At 42.9% G+C, this 14,253-nt stretch overlaps 1 protein-coding gene across 2 annotated transcripts in view; it reads right to left on the minus strand.

Moving 5' to 3' along the window:
• Positions 1-14,253, minus strand: part of SGCZ (sarcoglycan zeta) — a 1,451,138-nt gene that overhangs the window by 185,051 nt on the left and 1,251,834 nt on the right. The window lies entirely within an intron of this gene.

A 14,253-nucleotide genomic window follows, 5' to 3' on the forward strand; every position in this document is an offset into this window, starting at 1 on the left:
GGTGAGACTACAATGGAAATCCGTGAATGGATTAATGTGGGAGTAAAGGCTACACTTAGCCGAAAAGTTGCTATTTTTGTACACTGTGCCTTGGAGTTTTGCACAATAAAGAAGAATTGGATGGACATGCTGCTGTGGCCCTTATCTTTTATTACCCACGTAACATGGTCAAACATCTCCCTTTCTCCCAATTTCTGAGATCCAAAATGATTGTTTCCAATCCCGATGTTCTTGATGACACGCTTGAAGTCATGGTTGACAAGTTTAATGCTATTGCTATTGACATGCTATTGACAGACACAATACATTGATGAGAAAGGATGTAAAGGGATCCTATCATAGGATTCCATTTATCTCACAATATAATGAGCATAACAATGAAGTCAACTGGATCATCAGGGAACATTGGGGTATTTTGGGAGGCTGCTTGACTCAAATTCCAGAATTCAGGTTCCCTCCTTTGTTCTCCTATCGGAGATCTATGAAATCAGCTGGTGAGAGCCGATATTGGTTTCAGTTCTAGATCAGTACAGGGCACTTTGACCCAGTGGAGTCTTGGAGGCTTCCCATGTCTCAGCTGTGTCAATTGTAAATATATTTGCAAGGGCAAAGCTTTTGTACATCCAATCACTGATGTGAGGTATTCTATTCCTTTTTACCTAACATGTAATTCTAACTTTGTGATATATGTCTTAAGCTGCCCCTGCAAATTATTGTATGTGGGCGAGACATCAACAGATCTGAAAACCCGTTTAAACAACCATCGATCCACTATTAGGAAGAAACGCCATTTTTTAAAGCTAAATCACTAAAATGTTGTATTATTGACCATATTCCTTTACCCAGACGTGGAGGGAATAGAATTTTGCTTTTAAAAAAGAAGGAATTGTTTTGGATACATACATTGAATACTTTGAGACCTAATGGTTTGAACATTGATTACAGTCCAGGGGTATAGTCTTAAGGGATTGGTTTGCCTCATAATTTCCTTTTGCATTTCTGCTTTGTCTTTGTTCTGTAGTGGTGATTATTGTTAAACATAAGTGATCATATAAGTTTTTGATGATTGTATTCTCTTTCTCTTATAGTATTTTCGATGAAACATGTGGAGTAATATGGAGAAGACATTAGCATACTATATGGATGAACATCGTTATCCCATGCTTGTCTAGTACAATTGTATTATTGTTATCTGTGCCATTGTCCAGGTTAAGCCTTGATGTATATTTTTCATATTGTATCCCATAGTTGTCAGGAGAACCCTGTTCTTGGCTGAGATGGGAGGCGTGTATGGGGCGGTGCTTAGATGCGAGATTGGCGCTGCAGTGCCGTTCGGGCTCATATTGCATGCCCAATTATTAGGATGATGTACTTCCTTGACAAGAAGTGTCCTATATTTGCTTCATCCTAGCTGATATTATAATAGGATTACAACTAGGGACAACTTCGCCAATATCCAATATGGTGCTTCCCGACTCGGCTTGATGTGGGCATGCGCGTTGGGACATTGGTAGCAGCTTCCGGTCTGGCCACGTCCGAATGGGGGGGAGATGCGTGATACGTCCACCCTGGGTGCGGCATGAGATCACACAGTCGAGACGCAACCTGGCGCATGCACATTGCTAGTTGTTACACGTCGAGTTTGGCCATTGCCCGCATGTGGATTTACGATGGTTCTGTGTGGTATGTTACTGATTTTATCCTTTGCTCCACCTGTTCATATTTTAATTTAATTATCATGATACAAGGCAGCTGATATGTATTAGTGTCATTTATGGATTCTATTCATTGTTAGCATTATCAATTTTTGTAATTCACATGCAATCATGCTTTTTTATAATCATTGCAATACACTGTATCATGTTATTCCACATTGTATTCACTATTTTTATTATATTTATATTGTAATGATCATGTTGATTGATTGCTCCACCCCTTAATCATGGTTGTCTATTTATATTCTGTATTGCACTTATGGTTTATGCATGAGAAAGGCTCTGTGTCCAAGTTGAAACGTTGCCCCACTGTGCCACTTGGTCTTAATAAATTTCCATATATATATATATATATATATATATATATACAGTACAGACCAAAAGTTTGGACACACCTTCTCATTCAAAGAGTTTTCTTTATTTTCATGACTATGAAAATTGTAGATTCACACTGAAGGCTTCAAAACTATGAATTAACACATGTGGAATTATATACATAACAAAAAAGTGTGAAACAACTGAAAATATGTCATATTCTAGGTTCTTAAAAGTAGCCACCTTTTGCTTTGATTACTGCTTTGCACACTCTTGGCATTCTCTTGATGAGGTTCAAGAGGTAGTCACCTGAAATGGTTTTCACTTCACAGGTGTGCCCTGTCAGGTTTAATACGTGGGATTTCTTGCCTTATAAATGGGGTTGGGACCATCAGTTGCGTTGAGGAGAAGTCAGGTGGATACACAGCTGATAGTCCTACTGAATAGACTGTTAGAATTTGCATTATGGCAATAAAAAATAGCTAAGTAAAGAAAAACGAGTGGCCATCATTACTTTATGAAATGAAGGTCAGTCAGTCCGAAAAATTGGGAAAACTTTGAAAGTGTCCCCAAGTGCAGTCACAAAAACTATCAAGCGCTACAAAGAAACTGGCTCACATGCGGACTGTCCCAGGAAAGGAAGACCAAGAGTCACCTCTGCTGCGGAGGATAAGTTCATCCGAGTCACCAGCCTCAGAAATTGCAGGTTAACAGCAGCTCAGATTAGAGACCAGGTCAATGCCACACAGAGTTCTAGAAGCAGACACATTTCTAGAACAACTGTTAAGAGGAGACTGTGTGAATCAGGCCTTCATGGTAGAATATCTGCTAGGAAACCACTGATAAGGACAGGCAACAAGCAGAAGAGACTTGTTTGGGCTAAAAAACACAAGGAATGGACATTAGACCAGTGGAAATCTGTGCTTTGGTCTGATGAGTCCAAATTTGAGATCTTTGGTTCCAACCACCGTGTCTTTGTGTGACGCAGAAAAGGTGAACGGATGGACTCTACATGCCTGCTTCCCACCGTGAAGCATGGAGGAGGAGTTGTGATGGTGTTGGGGTGCTTTGCTGGTGACACTGTTGGGGATTTATTCAAAATTGAAGGCATACTGAACCAGCATGGCTACCACAGCATCTTGCAGCGGCATGCTATTCCATCCGGTTATAATTCCACATGTGTTAATTCATAGTTTTGATGCCTTCAGTGCCTTTATAGTCATGAAAATAAAGAAAACTCTTTGAATGAGAAGGTGTGTCAAAACTTTTGGCCTGTACTGTATATATACAGTTGTGTTCAAAATAATAGCAGTCAGACATCACTAACCTGATCAATCACAGTTTGTAATAGAAATTGTATTTCTGCATGGCAAATAATTTACTAGCAGGTGTTGTAGGGTAATAGAAACCCTACAGACTCAACAGTCATGACATGCATGCTGCTGATTCTCTGTAATTCAATCACGTATTGAAAAAGGCATGTTCAAAATAATATCAGTGTGGAGTTCAATGAGTGAGGTCATTCATTCTTTGAAAAACAGATGGCAATTATTGCCCTTATTTAAGGAAGGAAGGCAGCAAGTGTTGTACATGCTGGTTACAGTGCATTTCTCTCTGAGATTCTGAGGAAAATGGGTTGTTCCAGACATTGTTCAGAAGAAGAGCGTACCTTGATTAAAAAGTTGATTGGAGAGGGTAAAACATATAAAGAAGTGCAGAAAATGATAGGCTGCTCAGCTAAAATGATCGCAAATGCTTTAAAATGGCAACCAAAACCTGAAAGACGTGTAAGAAAGCGAAAAACTACCATTCAAATGGATAGAAGAATAGCCAAAATGGCAAGGACTCAGCCAACAATCAGCTCCAGGAAGATCAAAGAAGGTCTAAAGTTACCTGTGAGTACTGCTACAATTAGAAGACGCCTATGTGAGGCCAAGCTATCTGCAAGAAGCCCTCGCAAAGTCCCACTGTTGAATAAAAGACATGTGCTGAAGAGGTTACAATTTGCCAAAGAGCACATTGGCCTAAAGAGACATTTTGTGGACTGATGGAAGTAAGATTGTTCTTTTTGGGTCTAGTGGCCGGAGACAATTTGTCGACGACCCCCAAACACTGAATTCAAGCCACAGTACACTGTGAAGACAGTGAAACATGGTGGTGCAGGCATCATGATATGGGGATGTTTCTCATACTACGGTGTTGGGCCTATTTATCGCATACCAGGGATCATGGATCAGTTTGAATACATCAGAATACTTGAAGAGGTCATGCTGCCTTATGCTGAAGAGGAAACGCCCTTGAAATGGGTGTTCCAACAAGACAACGACCCCAAACACACCAGTAATCGTGAAACATCTTGGTTCCAGACCAACAAGATTGATATCATGGAGTGGTCAGCCCAATACCCGGATCTTAATCTAATAGAAAACTTGTGGGGTGACATCAAAAATGCAGTTTCAAAGGAAAGCAAAATATTCAAACACTTTTCAGTTTATATAGTGAATGTTTGAGTTTGTAGAGAAGAATACAAGCACTGCTATTTTTTTAACAGTCTAATATTCACTTTTCTTAAAAAAATTTAGAGGAACAACACAAATTTGATATATTTTTCTTCATGTTTTGATTTGGAATAGAATGTGTAGTGTTCCCAATGCATTTGTGTGTATGGAAATAAAAGCTATTAGAAGGATTTTGAGTTGTATTCACTTTTTTAAAGAGTGGTTAGCTAGGGCTGACATAGTAGCCACACTGCTATTATTTTTACCACAACTGTATATATATATATATATATATATATACATATACATATATAGTGGGGTTTTGCTCTGGTAGACAGGCTAGCGGACACAGTATAGAGGCAATCACAAAGTCTTTAACTTAAACAGATCGGTGTTTATTCACACATAAGGGAAAACAAAGATGACTTTTCACAGTCTTCGTGTTTCTTCACACCATGCAATGTCCATAGAACAAAATCTTCACCTGGTTAGCAGTTTTCCACCCGCAGTCCACAGCAGGCTTTAGGGGCCTATTTCCCAGCATGCGACTCTCAGCCCTTTAGCACGGCACAGATTTACAGGTCCCAAAACACAGAGACTCCCCAGCTTCTTTGTCAGATGGAGGATAAACCACATCCAGCTCAGACTGCTGGCTGGGTTTTATATAGGCCAAAAAAGACCCGATCTGGAGCGTGGGGAGCAGCCACCCACCCAGCACTTTGGCTACTCTCAGTAAGAGCTGGCCTGGATCGGCTTTACAGCCATACTAACAATAAACAGTGTCACCCAGCACTAGCTGCCGCTGACACTTAAAAATACCGGCTCTTACCTGACTGAGGCCAGGAATCTCTGTGACACATACCTTCCATTAATGACGGCCCCTTGCGCCTTTCTACAATATACAGTTGCAATAAAAAGTATGTGAACTCTTTGGAATTATATGGATTTCTGCACAAATTGGTCATAAAATGTGATCTGATCTTCTTCTAAGTCACAACAATAGACAATCACAGTCTGCTTAAACTAATAACACACAAATAATTAAATGTTACCATGTTTTTATTGAACCCACCATGTAAACATTCACAGTGCAGGTGGAAAAAGTATGTGAACCCTTGAATTTAATAACTGGTTGAACCTCCATGGGCAGGAATAACTTCTACTAAACCTTTCCCGTAGTTACAGAGCAGACGTGCACAACGTTCAGGAGTAATTCTTGACCATTCCTCTTTACAGAACTGTTTCAGTTCAGCAATGTTCTTGGGATGTCTGGTGTGAATCGCTTTCTTGAGGTCATGCCACAGCATCTCAATCGGGTTAAGGTCAGGACTCTGACTAAGCCACTCCAGAAGGTGTATTTTCTTCTGTTTAAGCCACTCTGTTGTTGATTTACTTCTATGCTTTGGGTCGTTGTCCTGTTGCAACACCCATCTTCTGTTGTGCTTCAGCTGGTGGACAGATGGCCTTAAGTTCTCCTGCAAAATGTCTTGATAAACTTGGGAATTTATTTTTCCTTTGATGATAGCAATCCCTCCAGGCCCTGACGCAGCAAAGCAGCCCCAAACCATGATGCCCCTACCACCATACTTCACAGTTGGGATGAGGTTTTGATGTTGGTGTGCTCTGCCTCTTTTTCTCCACACATAGTGTTGTGTGTTTCTTCCAAACAAGTCAACTTTGGTTTCATCTGTCCACAGAATATTTTGCCAGTACTGCTGTGGAACATCCAGGTGCTCTTGTGCAAACTGTAAACATGCAGCAATGTTTTTTTGGGGACAGCAGTGGCTTCCTCTGTGGTATCCTCCCATGAAATCCATTCTTGTTTAGTGTTGTACGTGTTGTAGATTCGCTAACAAGGATGTTAGCATATGCCAGAGACTTTTGTAAGTCTTTATCTGACACTCTAGGATTCTTCTTCACCTCATTGAGCAATCTGCGCTGTGCTCTTGCAGTCATCTTTTCAGGATGGACACTCCTAGGGAGAGTAGTAGAAGTGCTGAACTTTCTCCATTTATAGACAATTTGTCTTGCCGTGGACTGATGAACAGCAAGGCTTTAGGAGATACTTTTATAACCCTTTCCAGCTTTATGCAAGTCAACAATTCTTAATTGTCGGTCTTCTGAGATCTTTTGTGAGAGGCATCATTCACATCAGGCAATGCTTCTTGTGAAATGCAAACCCAGAACTGGTGTTAGTTTTTTATAGGGCAGGGCAGCTGTAACCAACACCTCCAATCTCATCTCATTGATTGGACTCCAGTTGGCTGACACCTCACTCCAATTAGCTCTTGGAGATGTCATTAGTCTAGGGGTTCACATAATTTTTCCACCTGCACTGTGAATGTTTACATGGTGTGTTCAATAAAAACATGGTAACATTTGATTATTTGTGTGTTATTAGTTTAAGCAGACTGTGATTGTCTATTGTTGTGACTTAGAAGAAGATCAGATCACATTTTATGACCAATTTGTGCAGAAATCCCTATCATTCCAAAGGGTTCACATACTTTTTATTGCAACTGTATATATATATTGATAGATAGATATATACTTTTTATACAGGTGAAACTCGAAAAATTAGAATATCGTGCAAAGTAAATTTATTTCAGTAATGCAACTTAAAAGGTGAAACTAACATATGAGACTCATTACATGCAAAGCGAGATATTTCAAGCCTTTATTTGTTATAATTTGAATGATTATGGCTTACAGCTTATGAAACCCCAAAGTCACAATTTTGAGGTACCCTTTGCTCAGGGGATATGGATTAATTAGCTGACACTTTGAGCCTAGAATATTGAACCTTTTCACAAAATTCTAGATTTAAGCTGCATTAATGCAATTCCTTTTCATTTGCATTGCTGAAATAAATGGGCTTTTGCACGATATTCTAATTTTTCAAGTTTCACCTGTATACATGTCATCTAATGGCACAAAAGAAAGGTCTAAGCTGTCCTTGTGAAAAATAATATCAAATACATATCGGGTGCCTCAGAAATAATTAGTTATTTGCAGTTAGGCCCATTGCTAAAACTAGAGATGAATGAATTGAAGCTGACGAAGTGGAATTCGATCCGAATTTAAATAAAAATTTGATTCGCACCGAAGCCGAATTTCCTTGCGCTTTGTGGTAATGAATCACATTTTTTCCTAAAATGGCTGCTACATGTGTGAGGACATGGAGAAAGGAACTCTGGGAAGGCAGGATCAGCCATAATGCCATGCATGCAACCAATAAGCAGCCAGCCAGCCCTGTGATATCACAGCCCCTTAAATATTGGCAGCCATCTTAGATTCTGCCATTTACCAGTGTTCTTAGTTCAGGGAGAGACGTCTGCAGGCGCTAGGGACAGTGATAGGAAAGACTTGATTGTGGTGAAAAAACTATTTATAAGTGCAGGGAAAGAATAGGGAAAAATCGTTCCACAGCATATATGTAGAACAGGGTTCAGTAGGGGAGGCTACAGACTGGGTAATAGGAACAATCCAATTACACCTTGATGCACTGACTAGGGATCCAAATTGCCATTATACAGCTCTGTAATTCCAGCAAACCGTTCTTGCTATTGGAGTGCAAGTGCTGTTTGATACAGCCATTAACAGGGTTTATTACATGGAAATATAGTACATCTTATTTGCCCTTGTGTGGTGCAGTTTTATGTTAAGCCCTTTTTGCCATGCATTAGTGGCAAAAGAAAAATATATTTACCCCTATGTGGTGCAGTGATATTTTCCCTATGCGGTGCAGTGATATTTTCCCTATGCGGTGCAGTGATATTTTCCCTATGCGGTGCAGTGATATATTCTACAGCCCTGTTTTCTGTGTATTAGTGGTGAAATAAAAATATATTTGCCATTGCTCTTATCTGTTCAAAATCCTGTTGTGTTGTGTAAAAGTAGAAAAAATTAGGGCCTAATTGCCCTTGTGCGATTCAGTGATATACTCTAAAGCCCACTTTGCCGTGTATTAGTGGCAAAATAAAAATGTGTTCGCCGTTCAGTGTTGCACTTATCTGTTGAAATGCCTGATGTAGTGTAAAAGTTGAAAATAATTAGGGCCTAATTGTCCTTATGCGGTGTACTGATATATTCTAAAACCCTGTTTGCCGCATATTAGTGGCGAAATAAAAATATATTTGCAGTTTGGCGTTGCACTTGTCTATTGAAAATCCTGTTGTGTTGTGCAAAATTGGAAAAAAATTAGGGCCTACTTGCTGTTCAGCTGTGTAGTGATTTACAGCCCTGAAGTAAAAATATATTCACCGTCCAGCATTGCACTTATATGTTGAAAAGGCTTGCGTAGCGTAAAAGTGGAAAAAAATAAGGGCCTATTTGCTGTTCAGCAGTGCAGTTATATGTTGTGAATCCCTTTTTGCAGTATGGACCGAATTATGTAGTGGTGAAATATTTTATGTTATACAGGCTTTTTTGGGGGAAAACTGATGAAGACTTAGGCTACTTTCACACTTGCGTTAGGAGCGGATCCGTCTGGTGTCTGCACAGACGGATCCGCTCCTATAATGCAAACGCTTGCATCCGTTCAGAACGGATCCGTTTGCATAACTGTTTATTTCAGATCTGATTTTTCACTTCGGAAAACTCAGATCCGACAGTATATTCTAAACACAGAAGCGTTCCCATGGTGATGGGGACGCTTCATGTTAGAATATACTGAGAACTGTGTACACGACTGCCCCCTGCTGCCTGGCAGATGCTGCCAGGCAGCAGGGGGCAGACCCCCCCCCCTCCTGTATTTAACTTATTGGTGGCCAGTGCGGCCCCCCCCTCCCTCCCCAGTATTAAATATAACCAGTGCGGCCTCCCCCTCCCTCCCTCCCCAGTATTAAATATGACCAGTGCGGCCCCCTCCCTCTATATTTATTGGTGGCCAGTGCGGATTCCAAGTATTGTGAGCAGTGCGGCCTCCCCTCTCCCCCCCTAATTAAAATCACCCCCCACCCCCCATCATTGGTGGCAGCGGAGAGTACCGATCGGAGTCCCAGTTTAAATCGCTGGGGCTCCGATCGGTTACCATGGCAACCAAGACGCTATTGCAGTCTTGGCTGCCATGGTTACTTGGCAATAAATACAAGCATTATACTTACCTGAAGAGCTATAGGCAATGCGCCGCACAGACCTTTCACTTACCAGTAGGAGGAGCTCCCGGCCGGTCAGACATCGCAGCTCTTCAGGTAAGTATAATGCTTGTATTTATTGCTAAGTAACCATGGCAGCCAAGACTGCAATAGCGTCTTGGTTGCCATGGTAACCGATCGGAGCCCCAGCGATTTAAACTGGGACTCCGATCGGTACTCTCCGCTGCCACCAATGATGGGGGGGGGGGTGATTTTAATTAGGGGGGGAGAGGGGAGGCCGCACTGCTCACAATACTTGGAATCCGCACTGGCCCGGCCACCAATAAATATAGAGGGAGGGGGCCGCACTGGTAATATTTAATACTGGGGAGGGAGGGAGGGGGAGGCCGCACTGGTCATATTTAATACTGGGGAGGGAGGGAGGGGGAGGCCGCCGCACTGGTAATATTTAATACTGGGGAGGGAGGGGGAGGCCGCACTGGTCATATTTAATACTGGGGAGGGAGGGAGGGGGAGGCCGCCGCACTGGTAATATTTAATACTGGGGAGGGAGGGGGGCCCGCACTGGCCACCAATAAGTTAATTACAGGAGGAGGGGGGGTCTGTACACAGTTCTCAGTATATTCTAACATGAAGCGTCCCCATCACCATGGGAACGCCTCTGTGTTAGAATATACTGTCGGATCTGAGGTTTACGATGTAACTCAAATCCGATGGTATATTCTAACATAGAGGCGTTCCCATGGTGATGGGGACGCTTCAAGTTAAAATATACCATCGGATCGGAGAAAACTCCGATCTGATGGGGACTCCTGACTTTGCATTGAAAGTCAATGGGGGACGGATCCGTTTGAAATTGCACCATATTGTGTCAACGTCAAACGGATCCGTCCCCATTGACTTGCATTGTAAGTCTGGACGGATCCGTTTGGCTCCGCACGGCCAGGCGGACACGAAAACGCTGCAAGCTGCGTTCAGGTGTCCGCCTGCTGAGCGGAGCAGAGGCCAAACGGTGCCAAACTGATGCATTCTGAGCGGATCCGTATCCACTCAGAATGCATTGGGGCTGTACGGATCCGTTCGGGGCCGCTTGTGAGAGCCTTCAAACGGAACTCACAAGCGGAGCCCCGAACGCTAGTGTGAAAGTAGCCTTAGTTCTGTATGAATCAAATTCCATTATCCTTTCATTGGTACAGTTTTTTATTTTACAAAAAAAAAATTTTCCCAGGAAAATTGATGGGTGACTGTAGACCTCCTTTTAATGTATGGAGCGAATTACGTCGTTGTTGGTCCTGCAGTAAACATAATGAAGAAGCTGATGACAACACACCAGCAGACTTTGCCTTTACCATCTACTCACAATTAAATCAAGCAGCTTCAGTAAGGCTACTTTCACACCTGCGTTCGGTGCGGATCCGTCTTGCATCTGCACATACGGATCCGCACGATAATGCAAACGCTTGTATCCGTTCAGAACCGACCCGTTTGCATTATTCTTAAAAAAAAAAGTCTTAGTCAAAACGGATTACATTACATTAAAAGTCAATGGGGGATTGATCCATTTTCAATTGCACCATATTGTGTCAGCGAAAATGGATCCGTCCCCATTGACTTACATTGTAAGTCAGGACGGATCCGTTTGGCTCTGCATCGTCAGGTGGACACCGAAACGCTGCAAGCAGTGTTTTTGTGTCCGCCTCAAAAGCAGAACGGAGACCAAACATAGACAAACTGATGCATTCTGAACGGATCCTTATCCATTCAGAATGCATTGGGGCTGAACTGATCAGTTTTGGGCCGCTCGTGAGAGCCCTGAAACGGATCTCACAAGCGGACCCAGAAAGGCCAGTGTGAAAGTAGCCTAAGTTGAAAACATTCATGTGTTTTTATCTGCTCCGTCTGCATTCGATCTACACAGCACACATGACAGGAAAGCCTCTGCCAGTTTCTTAAGATAAGGAGTTCCATCAGAATTCTGCATAACAGTCTTTCTCCCTGTGCAAAGCCATAACAAAAGGACTCCGTAGGCAAAATAAAAATATATTCGTCGTTCAGCGTTGCACTTAAATGTTGAAAAGCCTTGTGTAGTGTGAAAGTTAAAAAAATCGACGTTTAGCGGTGCAGTTATATGTGGTAAAGCACTTTTTGCTGTGAAATTTTATACAGGATTTTTTGGGGAAAATATATTGGTGATTGTACACCTCCTTTTGCGGTATGGACCGAATTACTTAGTGGTTAAATTTTTTATGTGACACTGTTTTATTTTTCTGTAAAAGTATGATTGATTGTACACCTCCTTTTGCGGTATAAACCAAATTACTTAGTGGTGAAATTCTTTATTAGAGATGGCCTTGAAGTTCGCCCGGCGGTCGTTTTGCAGCGGACTTTGCTCGTTAGCCATTCGCCGAACATGCGAACTGCAAATCTCTCTGGAGCAAGCCATCCACCATGCATGGTCACATCTTGCGCTCCCAGGATGCCGGCACATGGCTCCGCAGTGTGTGCTTTTTTCTAACGTGTCAGCTGCTGACAAATAGTGTTGCTTACTGCAGCCTGTGCCTTCAACGCATAAGTTGCAGTAAGCTCAACACTCACCTAGGGACGATCACCTTAAGAAGGCATCTGGCCGGGGGGGGGCGGAGCTAGCGCCGGACTGTGATGGCCGCATAGTCAGGAGCTCTCCGTAACATAGCCTGCACAGCACCAGCTAATGCTAGCAGACAGACGTGAAGATGGTCAAGATTGGTCAACCGAGGGCCGGAGACAACCCTAGTGCCCTCAAACCTCCGAATAATAGTGGAGAAATGGACAAATTTATAAAAAAGGCTGCCACCACGGTCGCGGCTAGAGAATCTAAGATGGCGCCGACTCCATCTCACAAAGTGAGCGAATGCTTCACTGAGGTATCCGAGGGAAAGAGTGATACTGAGGACTCCCACTGCAAAACAGCTCTTCCGATCACTCGCCGCTTCCTAAAGCAGTCGCTCAGCAAAGCAATGGAGCCGATACTGAGCGAATTAACAGCTCTTCGCCATGATGTCCACCATATAGGGGACAGGGTTGTGGCCCTAGAGTCCCGCCAAACTGCAGTCCTGGAACATCAATCGGCAACCACCACCTCCTTGCAGAAATGTCGCACCTACCTGAAGGAGCTCCATAACGCATTAGATGACCAGGAGAATAGGGGGCGCAGAAACAACTTGCATTTCAGGGGAATACCCAAATCTGTTGGAGCATTGGACATCCCTGCGGCGGTGACGGCAATTTGCAGCTCCATCTTGGGTCCTGATCAGTAAACAGAAATAATTGTGGAAAGGGCTCACAGAGCCTTGAGACCCAAGCCCAAACCATCGGAACCACCCAGAGATATCATCTGTAGGTTCCTTAACTACCAGGTCAAGACGACAGTGCTGGAAGCCGCAAGGAACCTTACAGACCTGGCGTATGAAGGGGTCCCTATAGCCATCTATCAAGACCTGGCTCCCTCTGCCTTAAAGAATCTGAAGCCTCTGACTGACTGGCTCAGAGCCAGGAAAACACCATATCGATGGACATTCCTATTCGGCATTTCATTCTTTTATGAGGGGCGCTGTATCACAGTCTCTTCATTCGCCGATTTAAACGGAGTGTACGATCATCTCCAGATAGCGCCGCTGGAAATCGAAAATTGGGAACTTTACCAGGACCTGACGGACTTACCTGAGGTACCGAAGATCTCACCCTTTGAGCTACCACGTACCCCGAAATCCCAGAGGTTCAAGCGTAAGACCGCACAGATGACACCGTAGTTCCTGGTATCATCGCTATAACTCAATCGTCAGATTTGACCTGATGGTTTTTGTATTCTTTCCATGTCTTTTCCTGCAACTGTCCTTTCTCCCAATATTTACCTGGTGCTCTGCATCTCATCCTTTCTTCACAGATGGCTGCTACTCACCTCGGTTTACTTGCCTAACTAATCCTCATATTTCCCTTCCTCCCCTCCCACTCTTTAACAATGTCTTATCAGTCTGTCAATATGCCTTATTGATGGGGCTTCAAATATGTGCTGTGAGGGTCACAATAGGGTTGATAAACCGTTTTCCCCCCTTGCGATCCTTACTCTAAGTTTCAAAATGACCCAGGTTAATGGGTTTTATTACTCAAAGGTTCACTTTGTGTTCACATGTTCTTCTGTTTACTTTTTGTTTAAGGCACTAATCTCCTCCATTCCTACACTTGTGACAATACTGAAAACTCCTCTGGCTCCTATCTCACCCTCCCAAATCTCTCGCAATGGACGCACTCAAAAGTGGTTTTCCTGGAGGAGGGACTGGCCTCAACAAGGTAATCCCCTTAACAATAGACGATATGGCTGATCTATCAATTGCGTCTTACAATGTTAGGGGCTTTAACTCCCCTTCTAAGAGGAGCCAGGACTTCGCATTGCTACGCAAATCCAGGGCTACTGTCCTTCTCCTCCAGGAAACACATTTCAAATTTAATCACTATCCCAGCTTATCCTTCTCTAATTACCCCCAATGGTATCATTGTGGAGGGGATTCTGTAGCATCTGGGGGGGTGAGTATTGGACTCCAGAGGAAGGCTCCTTTTCAATACATTTCCCATCTCCAAGACCCAGAAGGGAAA

Source organism: Bufo gargarizans, chromosome 1 (assembly GCF_014858855.1).
Source record: "Bufo gargarizans isolate SCDJY-AF-19 chromosome 1, ASM1485885v1, whole genome shotgun sequence".
Classification (NCBI taxonomy): Eukaryota; Metazoa; Chordata; class Amphibia; order Anura; family Bufonidae; genus Bufo; species Bufo gargarizans.